Below are 25,466 nucleotides of genomic sequence, written 5' to 3' on the forward strand. Positions count from 1 at the left end.
CTCGGACTGGAGGGTGTCTTGTTGAAATTGAAGATTGTTAAATTTGTATTGAAGGGAGTCTCTCTTGGTTCGGAGGACACCTCTCTTGAATCGGAGGGAGTTCTGCAACAGTCTTACTGTAAAAACGTTTGTCCCTATATCCAATCTAAATTTTTTCTCCTTTACTTTGAAACCATTTTCCTTTGTCCTGTCTCAACAGATCCCCCTAAAGAATCTGCCCTTTTCTTTCTTATAGCACCTTTTTAGATACTGAAAGGCCTTTATCAGGTCTTCTCAGAGCCTTCTCTTCTCCAGGCTGAACAGACACTGCTCTCTCAGCCCATTCTCGCAGTGAAGGTGTCCCAACTCTTGAATGATTTTTGTGGCCCTTCTCTGAGCGTGCTCCGACAGATCTATGTCTGTCCTGTACTGAGGACTCCACATTTGAATGCAGTACTCCATGTGAGGTCTCTCCAGCGCAGAGTAGAGGAGCAGGATCACATCCCTCAACTTGCTGGCCATGCTTCTTTTGACACAGCTCAGGATACAGTTGGCTTTCTAGGCTGCAAGGGCACACTGCTGGCTCATGTCCAGCTTCCCATCCACCTTAAGTTCTTTTTGGCAGGGTTGTGCACCATCTTTTTATCCCCCAGCTTGTCCTCATGGCAGAGTTTGCCACAATGCAGGTGCAAGACCTGGCACTTGAATTTATTGAACCTCACGAGGCTTACTGCTTGGCCCCCTGCTTGGTGGTATCTCATAGGTAGACACAGGTCTCTCTGGGTGGCATCCTGTCCCTTGAGTGTGTCAGTTGCATCATACAGCTTGGTGTCACCTACAAACTTGCTGAGAGTACACTCAATCCCACTGTTGATGCCGTTGACGACGATGTTAAAGAGCACTGGGCCCAGTACTGACCCCTGAGGGACACCACTCATCACTGGTCTCCATCCAGACACTGAGCATTGAACACAACTCTCTGGGTACAATCTCATAACCAGTTCTTCATCCACTGAACAGTCCACTTGTCAAATCCACATCTTTCCAATTTGGAGAGAAGGATTTTACAGGGGATTGTGTCAAAGGTCTTACTGAAGTCCAGATAGATATTATCAGTGGCTCTTCCCTTGTCTACTAACAGTAGACACCACCACTGATGTACATGCTGCTGTAACCTGAATATGTAGGGAAAAAAAAGAAACTTGTAAACATGAAGACTATTTTAAATGACCTCATAACAATCAACATGAACATCTTCCTAACTATAACCATTTTTCACATACCACCTACAATGAAAGCCAATGAAGCCAGCTCCAGTTGGAAACAGAACTTATTATTCCCCTCACTCCCTCCATAAATTAAGCCATCATTAAGAAATGAAATAGTGCAGAAAAATATGAGGTAGTATTTCTGCATTAGATCACAGCAAAATAGTCGTGGTCCTCCTGTAAAATCAAAATGGTAACACTTAGATATTACTACTTATCAAAATCAGTTTGAAGAACAAAGTGAAATATGAACTGGAACAAGCTCTTTATCAGTCTTCTTTTGCTATGAAATAAATAAATTTTTATCTTTCCATGCCTTGTGCTGCAATGTTTGCAACTGAATTGTGAAGTATGAAGAATGTGACATTACTGTTACATCTACTGAAGAGCTTTGTCAGACCTAGAGCTTTTCCACTCTACAGCCTGTCTGCAGTGTTACACACTTTCAAGCTGCACAGCTAGTTTCTTAAGCCTTCCAGAAAGTAGTCTTTCAACAGCACTTTAACAACAGTAATTTGTAAGTATTCACATAACACTTAGTTTCATTTGAATGCTGCAGTTTAAGGGAGATGACGAAATGAGCAATTGGTCCCTCCAATAAGACATAAACAATGACTACCCAACAAGTACAAATGCTAACATGAAGTCATGGCACCAGTGAACCAGGAGTATATTGCTTGCAAATGGATTTATTATGAAACAGTGCTACTGATTGCTTCATAAATTACTTTGTGTATCTATGTTTTACTCTTGGATAAGCACTGATGTCTGGAAAAGTGATTAGGGATTGCTGTCCATCTATCAACATAAGTTGTGCCCATTTTTAGTCACATACATTCAAAACTTCTGCTGAAATGTACTGAGCTCAGGCATTGAAGTTGAGGACAAAACATTGCCCCAGTGGCAACTGTTGGGGAAAAAAAAAAGCACCTTGCTAGATGCTGTAAAGATAAATGTGCTTTGCAATGTTACAATGGAAATCAGTTACTATGAATACTGCAGTAAATGGACTAGCTGAATCCCCAGATGTATTAAATGTCTCTTTCTGCTACTTAAGAAAGTTCTACTGTGAATCTGAAAACTGGTAAAAGTTTTCACAGCATGGTTGTGAATGTTTAATCGCCAAGTGCCACAAAGGCACCAGGAAGCTATCTGGTTGTTACGATTAGTCACTCTGCATCAGTTGTAACTGACAGGCACAATGAGAACGGGAACCAATGAAGCAAGAAGTTTACTTGGTTTACTGAAGAAGGCAGGGCGAAAAAAAAGAAAAAACGTTTCCTGTCATTTCACAGAGATTACCTTTCAGTCACTGGAAGACTGTCCAAATGTTTCCAGTCATTCTTTATCTAACCTGGATCATCACCAAACCAAAAGCAGAAAGCAATTACAGGGGTGAGAGACACAAAGGCCAAATCAAAGGAAATGTGACATATAATACACACACTATACAATGTCACTGCTTTCTTACTCTTGCTGGAGGTGTTTATTCAGAACATGTACTCTGTAGCATATCTGACCAAAGACAAAATTCACCATACGATGTTGTCTGACCATAGGTCTTGTTACCAAGTTACACACAATTCCTGGTACAGCAGAGTTGACTGCTGGTTTGATATACCACTATTGTGGAGAAAAATGTTAAGAAATGCCAAGAACAATTTCTAGCTGATTCCTCACATGCCCACTTCCTTAGTATTTTTCATAAATCCTTGAAGTGCTAGAAATGCCTAGCATCTATTTTAGGACTTCCATCCTCCCACCAGAAATAAATTCAGGAACGAATCAGTGTGGGTTTCTAAAGGCCAATTCATTTAGCTAAAGGAAACAAAACCTCATGTTTCTATGTTGATTCTAATCCTATGCAGTGCTATTCTCTCCTTGGAATTTACATTCTTGGAATTTACATGCTCAGAACCAGATAACACTATAATGGTAAAAAAAGTGAAACGACATGAGGGAGATGGCCATTCAAACATGTTAGAAAGATTTCTAAATAATATTACAAAGCAAACAAACAAACAAAACAAAATGAATATAGGAGCAGTAAAAATAAGAGCTGATTATAATTAAGAATTGAATGCCACGTGAAGCCCAAAGCTAGTCTACATTTTTCATTAAGTTGTTCAAAAAGTTGTATAAAAATCAAAAACATTCAAGTAGATTTGAATGTAATTTCAATCTAACAGACATTACTGGTTCCATTGATATTCCCATTCTAAATGAAGGAACTTGCTTTACAGCATTTTATAAGAGCCCCAAAGACTTTTATTAATAGCCTAAGTGTTTTCAGGTATACAGTTGCAATATTCATATATGCACACAAAGCTTGTGGGGAGAATTCACCCCAGGGTATATGCCTGGATATAAATAAACTGTGGGCACATTCTCTGATCAGCCAAGTGCATCCTGAGACAGAGCACAACTCAATTATAAACAATTGATCCCTGCCCCCACAACTCCCCTGGTCTCCTGAACATACCTTACAATCTTGCATAAAAATGGCCTGGAATTCAGCAGGGCCTAGGAGCAGAGCCAGAAACCATGGGACGCCCAATGTGCAACCACCAATACAGCACAGAGAAATACAGGTGTTTGGCATAAATCACAGATAACATTTCATGATGCAGGCACAAGAGTGAGAGCAAGCAGAGCAGAGATACATCAGTACACATATAGGGATGTAATTATTATTCCAAAGGGGATTCTGAACATCAGCAAGCCATTAGATGTGAGGACAGCTTCTTTGTTTTTCTTGCAAAACTCTGTAACACACAAACTAAATCTGATTGGAAATCTGACAATCCCAGCCTTTGTCCTCTATATGTGCATGGTTTCTTCTATACCTGTCGCGGAGTTGACTAGATCAATCTATGTCCGTGACAGGGGTGACAGGCCTCTGCCCTCCCCCCCCTCACCCCAGTCCCACAAAAATGGGAAAGAAGGAAGGGAGGAAAAGAGCAGCGGCAACAATCTATGGAGGAAAACTTATTTTACTATATTATCGGAATACAGGATAACACAATATATACAATTTAATTGAAATTGGGATTAATAAATCAGACAAGATGAGAGAAAGAGTTCCCGGGACCAATTCAAACCTGAAAAGCTTGGAACGGCTAGGAAAGCACCCTCCAGCTCCCACTGCAAGGCAGCAAGAGAGCGCCCCCCCCACCCGGAAGGGCCAGATCCCGTGACTGCTGTAATGTACAGGGATAGGTACCTGGGATTGGGGCAGTGACACTTTAATGCCCCGTACACTACATGATGTTTTGATGTGGAATACTGAAACCCAAAATATAAACAAAGAAACAAACAAAAAAAACCAACATAGAACCATGACATTCCACCCCTTATTCTACATCGTTACATCATGCTTAAAATATATATACATATATAAAACAAACAAAAAATGATCACAATGCATTACTCACACATGGCTATATATATATATATATACATAGAATTAGTAACTGCACTCCCCCGGCATCAAGTTTCCCTGTGGTACACATTGAACATCCCCATTCTTTTGCATTACCCACCAAGTGGATCCTGGTCCCTGGGCAAAAACTGTACCACAGAGAGGTTTCCACTTTCCAGAAGCTGAAAGAACCCAAACTGCCTTTCCTAACATATTCTTTACATGTACAACAGGGACTTTATCTCCCTCTACGGTATGTAGGGAACTGGATTGGTTAGGACCATCATGATTGACAGATCCTCCGGTATTGACTAACCAGGTGGCTTCTGCCAAATGCTTCTCCCAGTGTTTAAATGTTCCGCCACCCAGTGCTTTTAGCATCGTTTTTAACAATCCATTGTATCGTTCAATTTTACCAGAGGATGGTGCATGATAGGGAATATGGTAAATCCACTCAATGCCATGATCTTTGGCCCAAGTATTTACAAGAGAATTTTTGAAATGAGTCCCATTATCTGACTCAATCCTTTCTGGGGTGCCATGTCGCCACAGGACTTGTTTCTCGAGACCCAGTATGGTGTTTCGGGCAGTAGCATGGGGTACTGCATATGTTTCAAGCCACCCAGTGGTTGCCTCCACCATAGTAAGCACATAATGCTTACCATTGCGAGATCGTGGCAAGGTGATACAATTAACCTGCCATGCCTCCCCATATTTGTACTTTTGCCATCGCCCTTCCTCCCAGAGAGGTTTCATCCTCTTGGCTTGTTTGATGATGGCACATGTTTCACAGTTATGAATAATCTGTGCAATGGCATCCATAGTTAAGTCCACCCCTCGGTCTCTAGCCCATTTGTATATTGCATCTCTCCCTTGATGACCTGAGGTCTCATGGGCCCACCGAGCCAGAAATAATTCACCCTTGTTCTGCCAGTCCAGGTCTATTTGAGCCATCTCAATTCTGGCAGCTCAGTCTACCTGTTGGTTATTTTGCTGCTTTTCAGTAGCCTGACTCTTGGGCACATGAGCATCTACATGGCGCACCTTTACAACCATATTCTCTATTCGGGCAGCAATGTCTTTCCACAGTTCAGTAGCCCAAATAGGTTTACCCATTCTTTGCCATTTATTTTGTTCCCACTGCTGTAACCACCCCCATAAGGCATTTGCTACCATCCATGAGTCAGTGTAAAGATAGAGCATTGGCCACCTCTCCCGTTCAGCGACATTTAAGGCCAGTTGGACAGCCTTTACCTCTGTAAATTGGCTTGATTCGCCTTTCCCTTCAGTGGCCTCTGCAACTTGTCGTGTGGGGCTGCACACAGCAGATTTCCATCTGCGATGCTTCCCTACAATATGACACGATCCATCTGTGAACAGGGGCATATTAATTTTAATTCTCTGGTAGTTCATTGTATGGTGGGGCCCCTTTAGCACGCAATACTTCTTCTCCTGGTGGTGTTCCAAAATTTTACCTTCAGGCCAGTCCATGATGACCTCCAGGATTCCTGGATGGCTGAGGTTCCCCATCCGCGCACGCTGTGTAATCAACGCAATCCACTTACTCCAAGTGGCATCAGTTGCATGATGGGTGGAGGGAACCTCACCCTTGAACATCCAGTTCAATACTGGCAGTCAAGGTGCCAGAAGGAGCTGTGTTTCAGTACCGACTATTTCGGAAGCAGCCCGAACCCCCTCATGAGCAGCTAAGATCTCCTTCTCAGTTGGAGTGTAGCGCTCTTCCGACCCTCTGTACGCCCGACTCCAGAATCCCAGGGGTCGGCCTCGGGTCTCTCCTGAGGCTCTTTGCCACAAACTCCGAGTGGGACCGTTCTCTCCAGCAGCAGTGTAGAGGATGTTCTTTATACCCTGTCCCATCCATACTGGCCCTAGGGCCACGGCACGGGCTATCTCCTGTTTAATCTGTTCAAAAGCCTGCTGCTGCTCAGGGCCCCATGTAAACTCATTTCTCATTCGCATCATATGATGAAGGGGGCTTACAATGAGGCTGTAGTTTGGAACATGCATTCGCCAAAAGCCCACTGCACCCAGAAACGATTGTGTCTCTTTCTTATTAGCGGGTGGAGACATGGCAGTGATTTTGTCAATCACATCTGTCGGGATGTGACAACGGCCATCTTGCCACTTTATACCTAGGAACTGAATTTTCTGGGCAGGTCCCTTCACTTTTCTTTGCTTAATAGCGAAACCAACACGGAGAAGAATTTGGATCATTTGCTCTCCTTTCGTAAAGACTTATTCTGCTGTATCGCCCCACACAATGATATCATCAATGTACTGCAGGTGCTCAGGAGCACTGCCCTGTTCCAATACAGTTTGGATCAACCCATGGCAAATGGTCGGGCTGTGTTTCCACCCCTGGGCAAACCCTGGGGCAAACGGTTCCAGGTATATTGAACGCCCCTCCATGTGAAAGCAAACTGTGGCTTACATTCTTTGGCCAAAGAAATGGAAAAGAAGGCATTAGCAATGTCAATGGTGGCATACCATTTGGCTGCTTTTGACTCCAGTTCATACTGGAGTTCTAACATGTCCGGCACAGCAGCACTCAGTGGGGGTGTGACTTCATTCAGGCCACCGTAGTCCACCGTCAGCCTCCATTCTCCACTGGCTTTACACGCTGGCCATATGGGGCTGTTAAAAGGCAAGTGATTTTTGCTGATCACTTCCTGGCTCTCTAGTTGACGAATTAACTTATGAATGGGGAGCAAGGAATCCCTTTTGGTGTGGTACTGCCGCCTGTGCACCGTTTTTGTAGCAATCGGTACCTGTTGCTCTTTCACTTGCAGCAGCCCCACAACAGACGGATTTTGTGATAGGCCAGGCAAAACAGACAGCTGCTTAATGTTGTCTGTGTCCACAGCAGCTATTCCAAAGGCCCATTTGAGCCAGAGAGTGTTTGCCTCTAACAGCTGAGATTTTTGATGGTGCACGTGACAAGGAAGGTTCATTGTCTTTAGTTAGGTGGGCTCGCATAAATTTCATCATCTCCTTCACCTCCTTCGCTAGACTCATTTGATTATCCTGATCTTCATCAAGCGTCTCTGGTACTGCTACAGGTTTGTCATGATTAATCAGTTGAGACACTTGCTCCATCATTTTTGAAATAGCAGCAATGGCAGCATGAATTGGGGACAGCAATTGTTTGTAGTTTTGGAGCGTAACAATTAATTCATAAACTAAAGGCGTTCTCTGTTGTTTGTTGTATCTGTCACACGCTGACATTAGTGTAGAGGCATATTTGTCCGGCGCTGTTGTCACGAGTTTCTGCCATACCTCAGGTGTCGTCCTCACTTTTTCAGGGTCGCGGTTTTGTTGTGGGTGGTTAGGAACAAAGTTAGGGTCATATAACATTTCCACCACGCCTATTTCCCTCAAATACTGGATACCCTTTTCAACTGTATCCCATTTTTTCATCGCAATCTTCAAGCCATTTTTGAAGGGATACTTTTTCTTCACGGCTGTTAACACTCGTTCCCAGAGGGAGGCAGCCTCATCCAAACACCGACTAATTCCTCTATCAATAGCTGGATCTCTGGCAATAGCGCCTAGTTGGCGAGCTTCAACAAGCTATGGGCCCCACTGTCCCAACAGCAAACCAACCAGGAAACAAGAGTTTCATTTGGGTGCCGTGTAAACTCCTTTCTTGAACCTTGGATTTCAGTCATCTTTAGAGGCCGGCGAGTAGTAATAGAAACTTCCTCTTCATCACTCTCTTCTGCACATCTCTTAGTTTTCCCTTTTGCCTTTCGCGATGGTGGTGGTTCTGAGGAGGGCCCCTCACCTGGATCTTCCTCCACCTCCTCCTCTTCTTCTCTTTTTCGTTCAAGACACGAAGACACTCGTTTCCATTTCTTGCCCTCCACAGGAGCAACTGGTATTGTTACTGGTGTCTCCTGTGATTGATTAGATTTGACTTGGAGATTTTCCCCTTTGCCTTGAACCTCAGCTCAGAAACTCTCTCTCCAGAATGGTATTATATAGGGCGCGGTAAGCACAAGCCAAACCCCAAATAAGTTGTACCTCCTTAGATTTATGTAAGCCACATAGTCCCTGACTCAAATACTGGCTTAGTTTCTCAGGATCCCACAGGTGTTCAAGAGTAAAATCCCATGACACTGTGGGTCCCCATGCTTCTAAGACCTTTCCTAAACCTCTCCATATTCCCTGCCAGTCATCATTCTCTGGTTTTGGAAGAGACTCCTTCCTCTTATTATTCACAATTACGAATACAATCAGAGAACTTAATGACACGCACACCAATATGAGTATTAATTCAAGATTCGTAAACCGTTTGACAAACTGAGAAAAAAACCCAGAGACTGGTCTGAACATCGTGTTGTTTGTAAAATTAGCTACTCCATTTGGGATGTAGTTGTTTGTGAAATTAGCCATTCCTTCTGGGATGTAAATGTCAAAATTCAAATCATACCACATTGCAAATAGGTAAAACATAGGTGTCTCCATCAGTGCCCTTAGGTAGTTATATATGAATGCAATTCCACAACACACAAGTGTGAGGTGGATTATTGGCCAGTAGGTTGTGAGTAACACCATTGCTTGTAATCCTTTACCCAGCACCCCCACGATAACGAGTGGGTTCATTGCTGGTGCTTGCTAAAAAAAAGGGTTAATGAATTGAAGCCAACAAGAGGAGGGAAAAAAAAAAAAGGAAAAAAAAAGAAAAAAAGGCACTACCCAGACTAAGTAGTGTTCAAAGTTTACAAATATCCCAGAACGCTGGCAGTACGCCTAATCTTTCAAGGTCAGGTTTTCCAGCACAGAAACCTGAACTACTGATAATTCTCCTTAACAAAGCTCTCTAAGAGCAGAGAGAAAAAGAGATTTGTTCTAAAAGCTAAAAAGCAGCAGCCCCACATTGGGCGCCAAAAATGTGTCACAGAGTTGACTAGATCAATCTATGTCCGTGACAGGGGCGACAGGCCTCTGCCCTCCCCCCCCTCACCCCAGTCCCACAAAAATGGGAAAGAAGGAAGGGAGGAAAAGAACAGTAGCAACAATCTATGGAGGAAAACTTATTTTACTATATTATCGGAATACAGGATAACACAATATATACAATTTAATTGAAATTGGGATTAATAAATCAGACAAGATGAGAGAAAGAGTTCCCGGGACCAATTCAAACCTGAAAAGCTTGGAACGGCTAGGAAAGCACCCTCCAGCTCCCACTGCAAGGCAGCAAGAGAGCGCCCCCCCCACCCGGAAGGGCCAGATCCCGTGACTGCTGTAATGTACAGGGATAGGTACCTGGGACTGGGGCATTAACACTTTAATACCCCGTACACTACATGATGTTTTGATGTGGAATACTGAAACCCAAAATATAAACAAAGAAACAAACAAAAAAAAACAACATAGAACCATGACAATACCTCTTTTGTGAGTATTGAAGGAAGATACGGAAAACTCTGAGTTAAAAGGTAGGATATTTTTTTTCAACAGAATAAACTGTAAGTTAAGTCTGTTTCTGGTTTTGTATCAAGCTTTGAGTCTCTTCAATATTTTTCTGTAGCTTTCATCGCAACAGACTCCAAGATCATTATTTACAGGGTCCTTAAATGCTAAAAAAAAGTGTGGAACTTAAAATATAAAACATTCCTTCAGCTAATAAATTGTCCCTTAATTAAAAATTCTTTAATTGTTTTAGCTTATTTTCTGATCTGTTATCAGTTCCAGAATTTAGTAGTTGATGCAAGTAGGTTTTAAGAATATTTTTTAATTTCAGCAATGGTAAATGACTAAAGAAAAAATGGAAAAAAAAAAAAAAAAGCTGCACTAAATAAATTGTTATGAAAGTACACTGATTTACCTGTCGACAAAATTCTCCTTAAGACCCAGTATCAGTAACCTTGCATTGTGTAAATACAGAATACAGAAAGTATTTGCTTACTGCAATACCTTCTCCTAAACATATTCAAGACTTTTCTATTTAAGACTAACTTAGTTTGCCCATGCTTTTATTTTAGTGGAAAAACAAACAAACAAACTTCATCAAATGTTAGTTTCTTCAAGCAATCCTCATTTTCAGTTCTTCCTTTCTGCAAGTTCGGCCTTTTTTTTTCTCACACAGAAGCAGCCTGTTTTGTTCCCCAGGTGGATAATTAGCATTATTTGAGATGCGCTATGTACCACATCTAGCCTTCAGCTTCTGCACTAGGAGGGGCAGAGATCTTTCCTACATTCTGTCTCATACACACCTCTCCCACAGGAATGGCTCAGAAAATCTAAGGACATTGAGAACCTGGAGTGCATCCAAAGAAGGGCAACAAAGCTTGTGAGGGGTCTGGAAAACAAGTCTTATGAAGAGCAGCTAAGAGAACAGGAATTGCTTATACTGGAGAAGAGGAAGCTCAGGGGAGATCTTTCTGCTTTCTATAATATCCTGAAAGGAGGTTGTGGTGAGGTGGGGTCGGCCTCTTCCCCTGCACAATTAGTGATAGGATTAGAGCAAATGGCCTCAAGTTGTGCCAGGGAAGAGTCTGGTTGGACATTAGGAAAAATCTATTCTCCATAAGAGTGGTCAGACACTGTAATGAGCTGCCCAGGGAGGTGATGGAGACAGCATCCCTTGAGGCATTCAAGAAACATTTAGATGTTGTACTAAGGGACATGGTTTAGTGGGGAAATATTGGTGGTAGGTGGATGGTTGATCTGGATGGTTTCCAACTTTGGTGATTCTATGATTCTATCACTGTCTGCCCGTGTAAAAGCCAGTCTCCTTCCTGCAGCTTCCGTTAAGTCATGGAAGGCCGCAATCTATTGAGGTCTACTAAATAGAGACAAGACTTCTGGTTCAGGAAGTTCTTGATCTGAAATGTGATGGATACCAACAAAGCATTGAAGATCTCTGCCATGCGTTTGCCCTCTCTTTAACTTTCCCCTAGACATCTAGTATTGACCACTGCTAGAGACAAGATTTTGAACGGTTCAGTATTCTGATCTAATCCAGGACATTTGTGTTCTTACTGTAATTTTTATCTCTGTAAATCTGCTTGTCCCATCCCCGAAGAACCATCATCTTTACTATTTCTGAAGCTTGCTCCAGTTCTAGTAATTTGCCATTACTCTCTCACTGGAAGTAATAGCTGTCTACAGAAAAAAAAAAAAAAAAAAAAAAAAAAAAAAAAAAAAAAAAAAAAAAAAAAAAAAAAAAAAAAAAAAACATCTTTTCATGAGAGAAAGAGTCAACATACATGGTTATAAAGAGTAAGTATATTGGGTAGGCATAGTTCTTGAGAATACTTTTCTGTAAGAAAAAAAAACACACAGTGGTGGTTTGTTTTATAGAACTTAAAAAGTGATTATGAAGTAGAAAAGGCTAGCAACGCTGCCTACAGCAACGCTTGTATATGTATTTCTTTCTTGATTAAGAAAATGGCTTTATGAAAATAAAATGCATGAAGCACCTGCAGTTAGGTTAAGAACTTGTCATGGTTTTGTGATTTTTGGCTTTCAGTATTCCACATCATAACATCATGTGGGGCACTGGGACTTTAACTGTCAATGCTCAAGTCCTGGGTACCTGCCCTGAAGAGAAGAAGAACTACATTCCCCAGGGGACCTTGTGGTCAGGGAGAGGAGGTTTAACTCCTGCAAGGTCACCTGATTGCTCTTTCTCGCCTGCCCTTCGTCGTGGGCGCTGCTCCCGTCTCCCTGCTGCTCAACTGGACTGCGCATCTTACCTCAGCGTTATGGTGAGGCCTATCCACCTTTTGGACATTCTCTCTCTCATTATATTTGATTTATTAGCTTCAATTCTGATTATATTGTATTACAGTGTGTTATCTTGCATTCCGATAATATACTTAGTAAATTAGTTTGCTTCTCCTCAGATCGTTGCCACTGTTTTAATTATTTTGGGGTCCCCTGTTTCCTTTTTCCGGAGGCGCGGATCTGCGGATCCCTCCGCCCTGCTCGTCACAGAACCAGGCCGAACCAGCCCGTAAACCATTGACAGAACTTCAGCAACCTGCTCTCTACAGTGATGGAACCAGTTTTCAGCAAACCGTTAAAGTAACCCAAGGTATCTTAGTAATCATGCAATGACTTAGGAACTTAAAATACCACAGCAATGAGTGGTATTACGGTGGGTTAAATGGTTGAGATGACTTTTCTGGTGGACTCTTCACACTCTCAACTCCTAAATCACATTACTTTAATTTTCAAGTACACTGATCTATCAAATCAGTAACTGAAAACCATGAGAAAAAATTCTTAGTTTCCTATCATGCAGGCAAACAGCTTTTTTTTCAGTTTGAACTCTCAGATACTGAAAATTTACAAACAGATGATAGACTTCAATCATCTCATAAGAAAATGTTATACCTAGTCATTTGACAAAAAGAATTCATGACAAAATGGAAAAGGATATCTGATAATTTTTGTAAGTCACTAAATAAACTTACTGCATGAATGATAAAGGATTCAAATTAGCAGCAGATGCAGAGAGTTAGTCCATTTTTTTTTTTAGGTAAGTGGACATCTAATGGATGGAAATCTAGCATACCATGGAGGATGTTGATCAAATTTCTAAATGAATACCTAAAAATGATAATGAATTTGAGTCAAAATGGCATATACAAGTCTTACTGCTTTGTCCAAGTCCCTGTACTCCTTGTGCTTTCAGATTAAGGACTCTCAATGTGGCACTCGATATAAATAGGCTCTCAAAGTGTTTTTTTGCTGTTGTTAAGTGTTTTACATACTTAACTCTTCCTCAGAGAGGTGAATTATGCCCACCAGATCAAAGTTCAGAGAAAGGACATGATTAAAAGACTGAAGCACTGCTGCTAATGGCAAGGAAAGACAATTCATAGGTATCCAGTTTAAAGAAGGAATAACATACAGTCTGAATCCAGCAAATGCATCAGGACGGACAAAGGAAAATGTCAGCGCTGGGGTCTATTCAGACTTAGGAAGGTGAAAAACATGTGAGTTGAGATTAAATGCTCAGTAATTGCATAATTAAAAAAATAAACACTTCAGGATCACATTAAAATTTTTCACTGACCTATTTTTATCACTGTAGTTACAGGCATTTCTAATAAAATGAAGGGCAATGCTCTCAAAAGCTCACATTCATATTATACATCTTTAGGTGTCTGAACACCTTAACTTGAAACTTATTTGAGCTGCAGTTCCTTTACAGCTGTGAAGCAGCTCAGCCAAAATCTGACCAACTAAAAATGGCAGAGCAGAATGATCCCAAGTGAGGCTGTATGCATAATTTACAGAATTCATAAAGATAATGGCACCCTTATACTGCATATTCAGTCTAAGAACTGTAGGGACATGGGCTTTAGCACCTTTCATGCCTGATTCAGTGTAACCATCTGAACATCCTGGGAAAATGTCCTAACTGGTTTGATTCAGTGGCATTCTGGCTTATACTTTGCTACTTCTCTGTGTCGAACATTTTATTTTGCATAAATTACACATTCAGGGTGTGTGAGAACTCAGAAAGGTTAGGACTTGCAAATCCTCAGATCAGGGAGACTACATGTTTGTTTTATAAGCCTTGTAGCATATTAAAACACAGTTGAAAAAAGAAAAACAACAAATAACTACAGAGTTATCTAAGGGATGAAGTGCAACTCCTCGATTTTGTGGCTGGTACATATATAATATTTTCATCCACTTTGGAAACAACATGTACATAAAATGCACAGTTGTCATAGATTTGCCATTTTTAACATGAATTGACAAATATATGTGGACATTCCATTGCTGTCTTCCCTCTGAAAGATAAGCAATCAAGCCTTCAGCAAGAGCTATTTTGCAAAGGTCATTACAAGCCTTGGGTTTAAAAAGAACCCCCTTACACTAAACTGGTACAGTGTGAGGGACATAAAATCTGTATACACAAACAGAAGTACAATAGGGACTCTCAGAATCTTTCAGTGTTTTTCAGTCTAGCTACTCCAGAACAAATATTGAAATTTCTAACACCGTCAAATTGAGGGTTCAAGAAAGCAGCGACTGAATCTTCTGTGTTATATGCAGCATCAGCTTTGAAAGCTGTTTGCCTCTAGATCTCTAAGCTCTGTATTTACTGTCAGACTACACAACAGTCCATAGAGTAAGGGATATGGTCATACAAGACCAGTACGTGCTTCACGCTTACTACATTTGTTCATTACTGTCAACGGCTGGTTCAGCCCAGTTCCGTGACTAGCAGGGCAGAGGGATTTTGCGAAATCTGCGCTTCTGGAAAAAGGGAACAAGGGACCCCAAAATAATTAAAAACAGTGGCAATGATCTGAGGAGAAACAAACTAACTTACTAAATATATAATATCGGAATGCGAGATAACACATTATAATACTATATAATCAGAATTGAAGCTAATAAATCAAATATAATGAGAGAAAGAATGTAGGAAAGGTGGATAGGCCTCACCATAACGCTGAGGTAAGATGCGCAGTCCAGTTGAGCAGCAGGGAGACAGGAGGAGAGCCAATGAAGAAGAGCGGACGAAAAAGAGCACATCAGGTGACCTTGTCAGGAGTTATATCTCCTCTCTGTGACCGCAAAGTCCCCTGGAGAATGCAGTTCTTCTTCTCTTCAGGGCAGGTACCCAGAACTTGAGCATTAACAGTTAAACTCCCAGTGCCCCACATGATGCTATTATGTGGGATACCGAAAACCAAAAAGTCACAAAACCATGACATTCCACCCCTTATTCTACATCACTACATCATGCTTAATATATGCAAGCAAACAATAATTCCAAACATTAAACACACACACACACACAAACCTATCTATGTACATGGAATTACTGACTGCACTCCCCCAACATCAAATTCCCTTGTGGTACACATTGAACATCCCCGTTTTTCTGCATCACCCACCAAGTGGACCCAGGTCCCTGGGCAAAAACAGTTCCATGAAGAGGTTTGCCCTTCCCAAAAGCGGGAAGGACCCAAACCGCTTTTCCCAACATGTTCTTTACATGTACTACAGGGACTTTATCTCCCTCTACGGTATGTAGGGAACTGGATTGGTTAGGACCATCATGATTGACAGATCCTCCGGTATTGACTAACCAGGTGGCTTCTGCCAAATGCTTCTCCCAGTGTTTAAATGTTCCGCCACCCAGTGCTTTTAGCATCGTTTTTAACAATCCATTGTATCGTTCAATTTTACCAGAGGATGGTGCATGATAGGGGATATGATAAATCCACTCAATGCCATGATCTTTGGCCCAAGTATTTACAAGAGAATTTTTGAAATGAGTCCCAATATCTGATTCAATTCTTTCTGGAGTGCCACGTCGCCACAGGATTTGTTTCTTGAGACCCAGTATGGTGTTTTGGGGTACTGCATATGTTTCAAGCCACCCAGTGGTTGCCTCCACCATAGTAAGCACATAATGCTTACCATTGCGAGATCGTGGCAAGGTGATACAATTAACCTGCCATGCTTCCGCATATTTATACTTTTGCCATCGCCCTTCCTCCCACAGAGTTTTCATCCTCTTGGCTTGTTTGATGATGGCACATGTTTCACAGTTATGCATAATCTGTGCAATGGCATCCAGAGTTAAGTCCACCCCTCGGTCTCTAGCCCATCTGTATGTTGCATCTCTTCCTTCATAACCGGAAGTCTCATGGGCCCACGGAGCTAGAAATAATTCACCCTTGTTCTGCCAGTCCAGGTCTATTTGAGCCACCTTAATTTTGGCAGCTCGATCTACCTGATGGTTATTTTGCTGCTTTTCAGTAGCTCGACTCTTGGGCACATGAGCATCTACATGGCGCACCTTTACAACCATATTCTCTATTCGGGCAGCAATGTCTTTCCACAGTTCAGTAGCCCAAATAGGTTTACCCATTCTTTGCCATTTATTTTGTTCCCACTGCTGTAACCACCCCCATAAGGCATTTGCTACCATCCATGAGTCAGTGTAAAGATAGAGCACTGGCCACCTCTCCCGTTCAGCGACATTTAAGGCCAGCTGGACAGCCTTTATCTCTGCAAATTGGCTTGATTCTCCTTTCCCTTCAGTGGCCCCTGCAACTTGTCGTGTGGGCTCCACACAGCAGATTTCCATCTGCGATGCTTCCCTACAATATGACACGATCCATCTGTGAACAGGGGCATATTAATTTTAATTCTCTGGTAGTTCATTGTATGGTGGGGCCCCTTTAGCACGCAATACTTCTTCTGCTGGTGATGTTCCAAACTTTCTACCTTCAGGCCAGTCCATGATCACCTCTAGGATTACTGGACGGCTGAGGTTCCCCATCCGCGCACGCTGTGTAATCAACGCAATCCACTTACTCCAAGTGGCATCAGTTGCATGATGGGTGGAGGGAATCTTTCCCTTGTACATCCAGTTCAGCACTGGCAGTCAAGGTGCCAGAAGGAGCTGACATCTGACCAACTACTTCAGAAGCAGCCCGAACCCCCTCATGAGCGGCTAAGATCTCCTTCTCAGTCGGAGTGTAGCACTCTTTCCGACCCTCTGTATGCCCAACTTCAAAATCCCAGGGGTCGGCCTCTGGTCTCTCGTGAGGCTCTTTGCCACACACTCCAAGTGGGACCTTTCTCTCCAGCAGCAGTGTAGACAATGTTCTTCACATCCTGTTCCATCCGTACTGGCCCCAGGTCCACAGCACGAGCTATCTCTTGTTTAATCTGTTCAAAAGCCTGCTGCTGCTCAGGGCCCCATGTAAACTCATTTCTCATTCGCATCATATGATGAAGGGGGCTTACAATGAGGCTGTAGTTTGGAACATGCATTCGCCAAAAGCCCACTGCACCCAGAAACGATTGTGTCTCTTTCTTATTAGCGGGTGAAGACATGGCAGTGATTTTGTCGATCACATCTGTCGGGATGTGACAACGGCCATCTTGCCACTTTATACCTAGGAACTGAATTTTCTGGGCAGGTCCCTTCACTTTTCTTTGCTTAATAGCGAAACCAGCATGGAGAAGGATCTGGATTATTTGCTCTCCTTTCTCAAAAACTTCCTTTGCTGTGTTGCCCCACACAATGATGTCATCAATGTACTGTAAGTGCTCAGGAGCACCTCCCTGTTCCAGTGCAGCTTGGATCAACCCATGGCAAACGGTTGGGCTGTGTTTCCACCCCTGGGGCAAACGATTCCAGGTATACTGAATGCCCCTCCAGGTGAAAGCAAACTGTGGCTTACATTCTATGGCTAAAGGAATGGAGAAAAAGGCATTAGCGATGTGAATGGTGGCATACCATTTGGCTGCTTTTGACTCCAGTTCATACTGGAGTTCTAACATGTCCGGCACAGCAGCACTCAGTGGGGGTGTGACTTCATTCAGGCCACGGTAGTCCACTGTCAGCCTCCATTCTCCACTGGCTTTACACACTGGCCATATGGGGCTGTTAAAAGGCGAGTGAGTTTTGCTGATAACTCCCTGATTCTCAAGTTGACAAATTAACTTATGAATGGGGAGCAAGGAATCCCTTTTGGTGCGGTACTGCCATCTGTGCATCATTTTTGTAGCAATTGGTACCTGTTGCTTCTTCACTCGAAGCAACCCCACAACAGACGGATCTTCTGATATGCCAGGCAAAACAGACAACTGCTTAACACCTCTGTGTCTACAGCAGCTATTACAAAGGCCCATCAATACCCTTTGGAATCCTTAAAGTATCCCCTTCTGAGGTAATCAATACCAGGTATACATGGAGCCCCTGGGCCAGTCACAATAGGATGTTTTTGCCAGTCCTTACCAGTGAGGCTGATTTCAGCCTCCAACATAGTTAGCTCTTGGGAAACCCCAGTCACCCCATGAATATAAATTGATTCTGTCCTTTGGTGACTTGAGGGCATTAGAGTACACTGTGCACCAGTGTCCACCAGGGCCTTATATTTCTGTGGTTCTGATGTTCCAGGCAGTCCAATATACTCACTCTATTATCCCTTTCTCCCCCTGGCTGGGGGCAGGGCCCCTCTATTTGTTACCTCCATTGTTTGTAGCAACTGGAGCAGTCACCTTTTTGGAGAAGTTCACCTTGGTGGTTGATTTGTCTTGTAATTCTTTTACCCGTGCTTGAAGTGCAGGAGTAGCTTGTTTATGCCACTTCTTCGTATCTTCTCCATGGTCACGTAGGTAATGCCACAAGGCAAAACGTGACGTAGTCTTACTGTTGTCACTTGCTCGAGCAGGAGGACGTCTTCTTTTGATAGCTGAGACATTGGAAGACACCGGCTGGGAGGAAACCAAGTTGATCAGCCCGTCCAGTAGGCTGTTTTGGGAATTCTGGTCCCCATTGGTTGTATTTGGTACCACTGTGGATCCATCAGCATTAGGCACGTTTTGACAGTTTTCCTATTATATCTTCTTGTTTGCTCTCCATTCTGTTCAGCTTTTCAGCTACCTTTACAATGGCTGAAACACAGTCTTGTAGAGGGCTTAAATGTAACTCAAAGTCTTGAAGTTTATTAATCAGTTCACTTATAAGGGGTCTTCTTTCCCCTTTGCCATACATTGCTGCAAATGTACCGGCGTACCTTTCTGGTGCAGTCTGTGAATGTATGCCACATATTTGGTGTACACCTGACTCTCTCGGGATCATGCTCTTATCAGTCCATTTCTTTTTTTCAGGCATCAGATCGTCATAACAGCATCCGCTTCCAGAGGGTAAAGGCCTGATTCTGGCATGTACTAATGCCTCTGTCAATGGCTGAGTCCCTAGCAATGCCACCCAGTTGGCAAGTTTCTCTACTATCCAGCCACACACTGTTGGTCTGATTGTCCCAGCATCGAAGTAAACAAGTAGCAATAGGCTCATCTGGGCGACGTGAGAAGTCTTTCCTCAGACTTCGAATTTCATTCATTTTCAGAGATCGATCAACAAAGGTAACGATATCTTGCTCACCTCTTACTCTTTCAGGACTTCTTGCTGCCCTCATAGACGTTAGTGACCATGGTCTTACTGAGGGCCCCTCCCCTGGACTCAGGGGTATTTCTCCTGGACCTCTGAACCACTCCTCTGGACCTCTTTCCTCCTCTTTCTTCTGTTCTGAGTTGAGATTCGTTTTGTTTTCCGTAACTCTTACAGGGGCAATTGACATCAATTGTGGTGCCTTCTGTGGTTGATCAGGTTGGTCAGTTCCGATGCTCTCACCCTCTAGCTCAGCTTGGAGTTTGCTTTGTTCGATTATGAGAGTATTTAGTTCAGACTGGAGGGTGTCTCGCTCAATTTGGAGGGTGTCCCATTCAGATTGGAGGGTGTCGAGTTTGGATTGGAGGGAGTCTCGCTCAGCTCCTAAGGCATCTCGTTGAGATTGGAGATTCCTTCTCTCAGCTCAGAGACTTTCCCCTTCGGCTTGGAGACTTTCTCTTTGGATTTGGAGACTCTGTTTCTCGACTAAGAGACTCTCCTGGAAACTCTCTTTTTCAGCCTGGAGACTCTCTGCTTGGGATTGCAGGGAGTCTCTCTTGATTTGGAGGGCATCTCTCTCGTACTTGAGGATATCCCTCTCAGATTGGAGGTCTTTTCTCTTGACCAGGAAACTCTCTTGCTCACTTTGTACTGCCTCCCTGAGACTCTCCCTTTCAGCTCTCACACATTCTCTCTCAATTTCAGAAACCCTCTCCCTCTCTGGGATACTATTGAATAAGGCCTGATAAGCATTAGCCAGGCCCCAAATCATTTGTGCCTGCTCAGATCTGCCTGAGCCACAACATCCCTGTCTCAAATATCTGTTTAGGCTCCAAAAGTCTTTCAGGTGTTCAGGAGTAAAGTTCCATGACACCGAAGATGTCTGTCTATCTAAAGTCTCTCCCAAGCCTCTCCACACTCCCTGCCACTCAGTATTTTCTGGTTCTGGAGAAGGCTTCTTCAAAATACGATAAATACAGATGCTGAGTGAAATAATTAAAATGATGAACAGTACATTCAGGGAGATTAACAATGTGATCAGATGAGCATTCAAAAAAGGCATAAAGGATTCAAAGGAGAGACTGGGAGCCTGCTTAAAAATCAGAAGTTCTGTAAAATTAGCAGCTCCCTCTGCAAACAGGTGTAAAAGAGAAAGCGGAATCACTTTTTTTCTCCTTACGGAAGCAAGATAGCAATGCTCAAAGTTTACAAATATCCCAGAATATTGGCAGTCTGCCTGGACTTCAAGGTCAAGTTTTCAGTGAGCACCTGTGGAAGCAGATAAACTTTCCCAACAAAGCCCTCCAAGAGCAGAGAGAGATTTGTTCTAAAAAGCAGCTTTTGCCCGCATTCTCCACCAAGAATGTCAACGGTTTATGGGCTGGTTCAGCCCAGTTCCGTGACTAGCAGGGCAGAGGGATTTTGCGAAATCTGCGCTTCTGGAAAAAGGGAACAAGGGACCCCAAAATAATTAAAAACAGTGGCAATGATCTGAGGAGAAACAAACTAACTTACTAAATATATAATATCGGAATGCGAGATAACACATTATAATACTATATAATCAGAATTGAAGCTAATAAATCAAATATAATGAGAGAAAGAATGTAGGAAAGGAGGATAGGCCTCACCATAACGCTGAGGTAAGATGCGCAGTCCAGTTGAGCAGCAGGGAGACAGGAGGATAGCCGATGAAGAAGAGCAGACGAGAAAGAGCGCATCAGGTGACCTTGCCAGGTGTTGTATCTCCTCTTTGTGACCGCAAAGTCCCCTGGGGAATGTAGTTCTTCTCTTCTGAACATGTACCCAGAACTTGAGCATTAACAGTTAAACTCCCAATGCCCCACATGATGTTATGATGTGGTATACCGAAAACCAAAAATCACAAAACCATGAATCTTCTGTGCTACATGTAGCATTAGTTTTGAAAGCTGTTTACCTCTAGATTTCTTAGCTCTGTATTTACTGTCAAACTATACAACAGTCCATAGAGTAAGGGATATGGTCATACAAGCCCAGTATGTGCTTCACGCTTACTACATTTGTTCATTACACATTTCCAATCTGAACACAATAGCATAGAGAACAGTTATGGGGTGTAAGTAATTTTTTGTGGATTTTTCCCATTCCACATGGCCCAAAACACTCTGAACCAGCTCCAGGAAAACAGGAGCCTGCCAAAAGATTAGTTCAAGCAGGTGGTTCCAATTCATAGGACCTTTACCTTCACTATGCTTCAGAGGTTCTTGGAACAAAAAAAACCCTCACATGCCTACATTGGCAAGTGTAGGATATAAAAGGCAGATGTTATTCCCACCTCCACCCATTGGAATATTTTGCCAGATTAGCTAGTATAAGAACTATTAGTTAGCTTCTCAACCAGCCACGTGGGAAGGCAGTTATAATAATGCAGCTATAAGCCATGTGCTGCCACTTATCTTTGTGCTTCTTACTGGGAAAGAAAAAAAAAGGAAAGAAATGAGTCAGAAGAACGGCAATTTCTTACCTGCTAATTTGTTTCTCCACATGCCCTAATATGCAAGTCCAAACACTAGCTGAAACTCCTCCTGACAGCAGATGGACACAGGGAAAATACAAAGCCCTTGGGATGTCAGATTCAAAATGCAGAGTGAGGATCTGTTTGGCAAAGCTCAGACCCAAAATTCCTAGAACAATGAAGGGGAAAAATATATTTCAGAATGTACAGCACAAAATTTTCAGGAAAATAAATTCTTCAGACAAAGGAGAGATACTATGATTTTACAGGCAATTGCTAATGAAAAAATAATAATAATAAAAAAAATTGAACTAGTTATTCATGGAAGCACTGCACAATTGACATTTACCTTCTGTCCTCTGTCTCTCTGTAAGCACTCTGATTGCAAGGCTGGTCTGTGTCCCTCCTGCTGTTGTTTTTACCTCCAGCTTTGTCTTGACATAGGGTTAATAACATACGATTTTGTTATTCCTTGATAATTTCTTACTCGGATGCACATGACACATGGCCAGCCTACTCAAGCAGGACCAGTAACCAAACAGCAGACCACCTTGTGATGTGATTAAAGCTTATCACAAAATCATGTGACAATGAAAGATGACTAGACATCTACGAAAGGACTGAACCTGATCATAGTGATGCCATCTCTCACTTATTTCAAAGTCATAAGCATGTGCTGGAAGACCAAAACCTAGGACAACATTTCTAACAAAAACAGATTGATGGGCATTAGATACAATGTGATTTTGCAACATCATGCATACATGCAACATCTCCATGCCTTTGCCTTCCAAACCTATGCTAAGCAGCTTCTTCATAGGAACAAGATACCCCTCAACAAAGATGTCAAGAAGCGAGCACTGAGTGAGAAGCCACTGAAAGCCAAGTGGTAAGAAATACTGGCATCTTAGACCTATCCCTTTGTAGAACTTAGATTAGTTAGGGTTATAGAAAAGCCTTTCTATCTTTTGAAGGGATATTTTCCTGATTCTTATTTGAAAAAATGTATCAAAACTCACATTCTTTGCTGTTGCTGCTAAAATGCAATCGGATGTTTTTCACACAGAGGGTGGTGGCACACTGGAACAGGTTGCCCAAGGATATTGTGAATGATCCATCTTGACAAGTGGATTGAATGCACCCTTATCAAGTTTGCAGACAACACCAAGCTAGGAGGGAGTTTTGATCTGCCTGTGTGTGTGTGCACATGTGTGTGCATGCATGTATAAGTGCTTGGCATCAAAGCACCATTGCTTCCTTTTCAGTTGTATTTCAGAGGAAAGCATTCATAAGCTACGCTCTGGAAATATCTAATAGATTGAGTCCCTTGAGGCTTTGTAGATGGAACACAGCCTGTGTTCCCAACTCTCCCCTACATTAGAAAACAGGAAGGCATTAAGCTGCTTAATTTAGTTGTAAGTGTCTCAAGAACTTCACCATCTGACAGGAAAGTATCTAATCAAACTAGGCAGCAGACAAACAGGTGGCTTTTGGATCACTGTCCCAGGCTCAGGCAAGATAATTGCACCTAAGTCCCACTTGTAGATGCTTGAAGCCTTTTACTGGCTTCAGCCCTGTGAAGGTATCTATAGCAGCTGTGACTGATGTGAAAAGGTGAAAAGTCTGGAAGATGTTCAAGTGTCTGACTTAAACATTTCACCAGGAAAAGCACATTCTCTCATGGCACAAGAGCATAAGGTTGAGTTGCTTCTCTGAGTCCTAAAATTTAAAGAGTCTCAAAAGCCTGACAAGATTCTCATAAAATATTGAAAAGTATAAAAAGATGACCTGACTTTCTGTCACATAAAAGTCATCTGAAGGCAGAAGAAGTCTTTTTAATTTTCAGAGGAAAAAAAGATGGAAGAATAAGAGAAATTCTAAAACTAACAATGTTTCTCTAAGGGAACAGAAACAAAGAAAGGTCATAAAGAAATGAGGCGGTGGGGAATCTCTGCAAGTCTTTGCAATATTCATTGGGCACGTGTATGGGAGAAGATGGGTCTTCTCCCATGCTCGTACTCAATCAATTTTAAGTTTGATTGAATCAAGATGTCTTAATGCGTATCAGAGATGCCTTAAGAGATGTCTTCAATGTGTATCAGATTTTCTTTCTCTGTGCTGCTTTCTTAGAAATGTCATTTTTTTGTTAGTTTTCCTGAATTTATTCCCAATGTCTGTATATCTGTTTTTACTGTTATTCTCCCATATATCAAATTGGTTTTCCTTTATACTGTTCTATTTTTTCTTTATAATTCTCTAAAGATTCTGTGATTCTATTTCCAGTCCTTCTCTGAATGAAACCACTCATTTAATGCTTTTAGCCCTCTACCTTGATCCTATGATCAACCTTTAACTTCAGAGAACAGTAAGATTTCCGCCACTCGCACTTTCAGTTTCTTAAATGGCACTCACATTATCTTCCCCACATTTTTTTTTTCCCATTTGCAGTCTATAGCAGTAAAGATTCTGGAAAAGAGAGGTCTTAGACAGCTCTGAGTTTCTAGAAAAGGTTGAGGCTGTATATCTTTTTTTTTTTTTTTTTTCTGGGAAGAAAGAAATGAAACTTCAGAAGAGGTATTTTTCTCAGAAAATGTTTGAAGAATTACATTTGTGGAAGTAATTCACAAGAAAAGACCTTCAGACAAGCTGAATGCATAGACTGGCTGTCACTCCAATAGAAGTGGGCCTCCCTCAGGTCCAAGGCCATAACTGACAGTGCTGCATGGCAGTCTTAAAGAGTGCTGGTCACCAGTGTTTAGGCAAGTAAATTAAGCCTGTAGGGATTAACTTCAAGTACGCCTGCAGGACACAACACCTGAATCAAAGAACTTAAGCACAGATGAGAGCAAGGTGCCTTGTCAGTGTAGAAGCTGGAGACTTAGCTGAGAAAATGGAAGGATCTACTTCAGAATGCAAACTCATTTGAGTGTATTAGGTTAGATGTAGTTGCCTAAATGTGGCTTTTTGAGCCATTTGAGTTGCCCTGACTAATCCTGCCTGACCTTCAATGGCCTATCAGGTCATGAATCCCTGAGAAACCCTACATCATGTTGCATCTGAATGCCTGCTTTCAGTGTATTCAAGTGCAAGGTTCAAATGGCTCCTGTGGAGGAACCTGAATCCATCGTCTGTAATGGAAAGTTAAGATACCTCAGTCACATTTTTATAGCTAAATCTCTGTGCTTGAAGCCAAAGCTGAACTTCACTCTAGGGGACTGCCTTTGAAATGCGATGTACAGAAAAAAAAGAACTACCCCCCTTTTACAGTGGAAACATTAAAGACACTCTCAAATACCTTGGGAATCATAGAATATAGATAATTCATTTCTGTACTTATTTCTCAGAGTTCAAATCCCATTTTGAAATGCTGGGAATAAGCAGTAT

This window comes from Lagopus muta, chromosome 1 (assembly GCF_023343835.1).
Source record: "Lagopus muta isolate bLagMut1 chromosome 1, bLagMut1 primary, whole genome shotgun sequence".
Lineage (NCBI taxonomy): Eukaryota > Metazoa > Chordata > Aves > Galliformes > Phasianidae > Lagopus > Lagopus muta.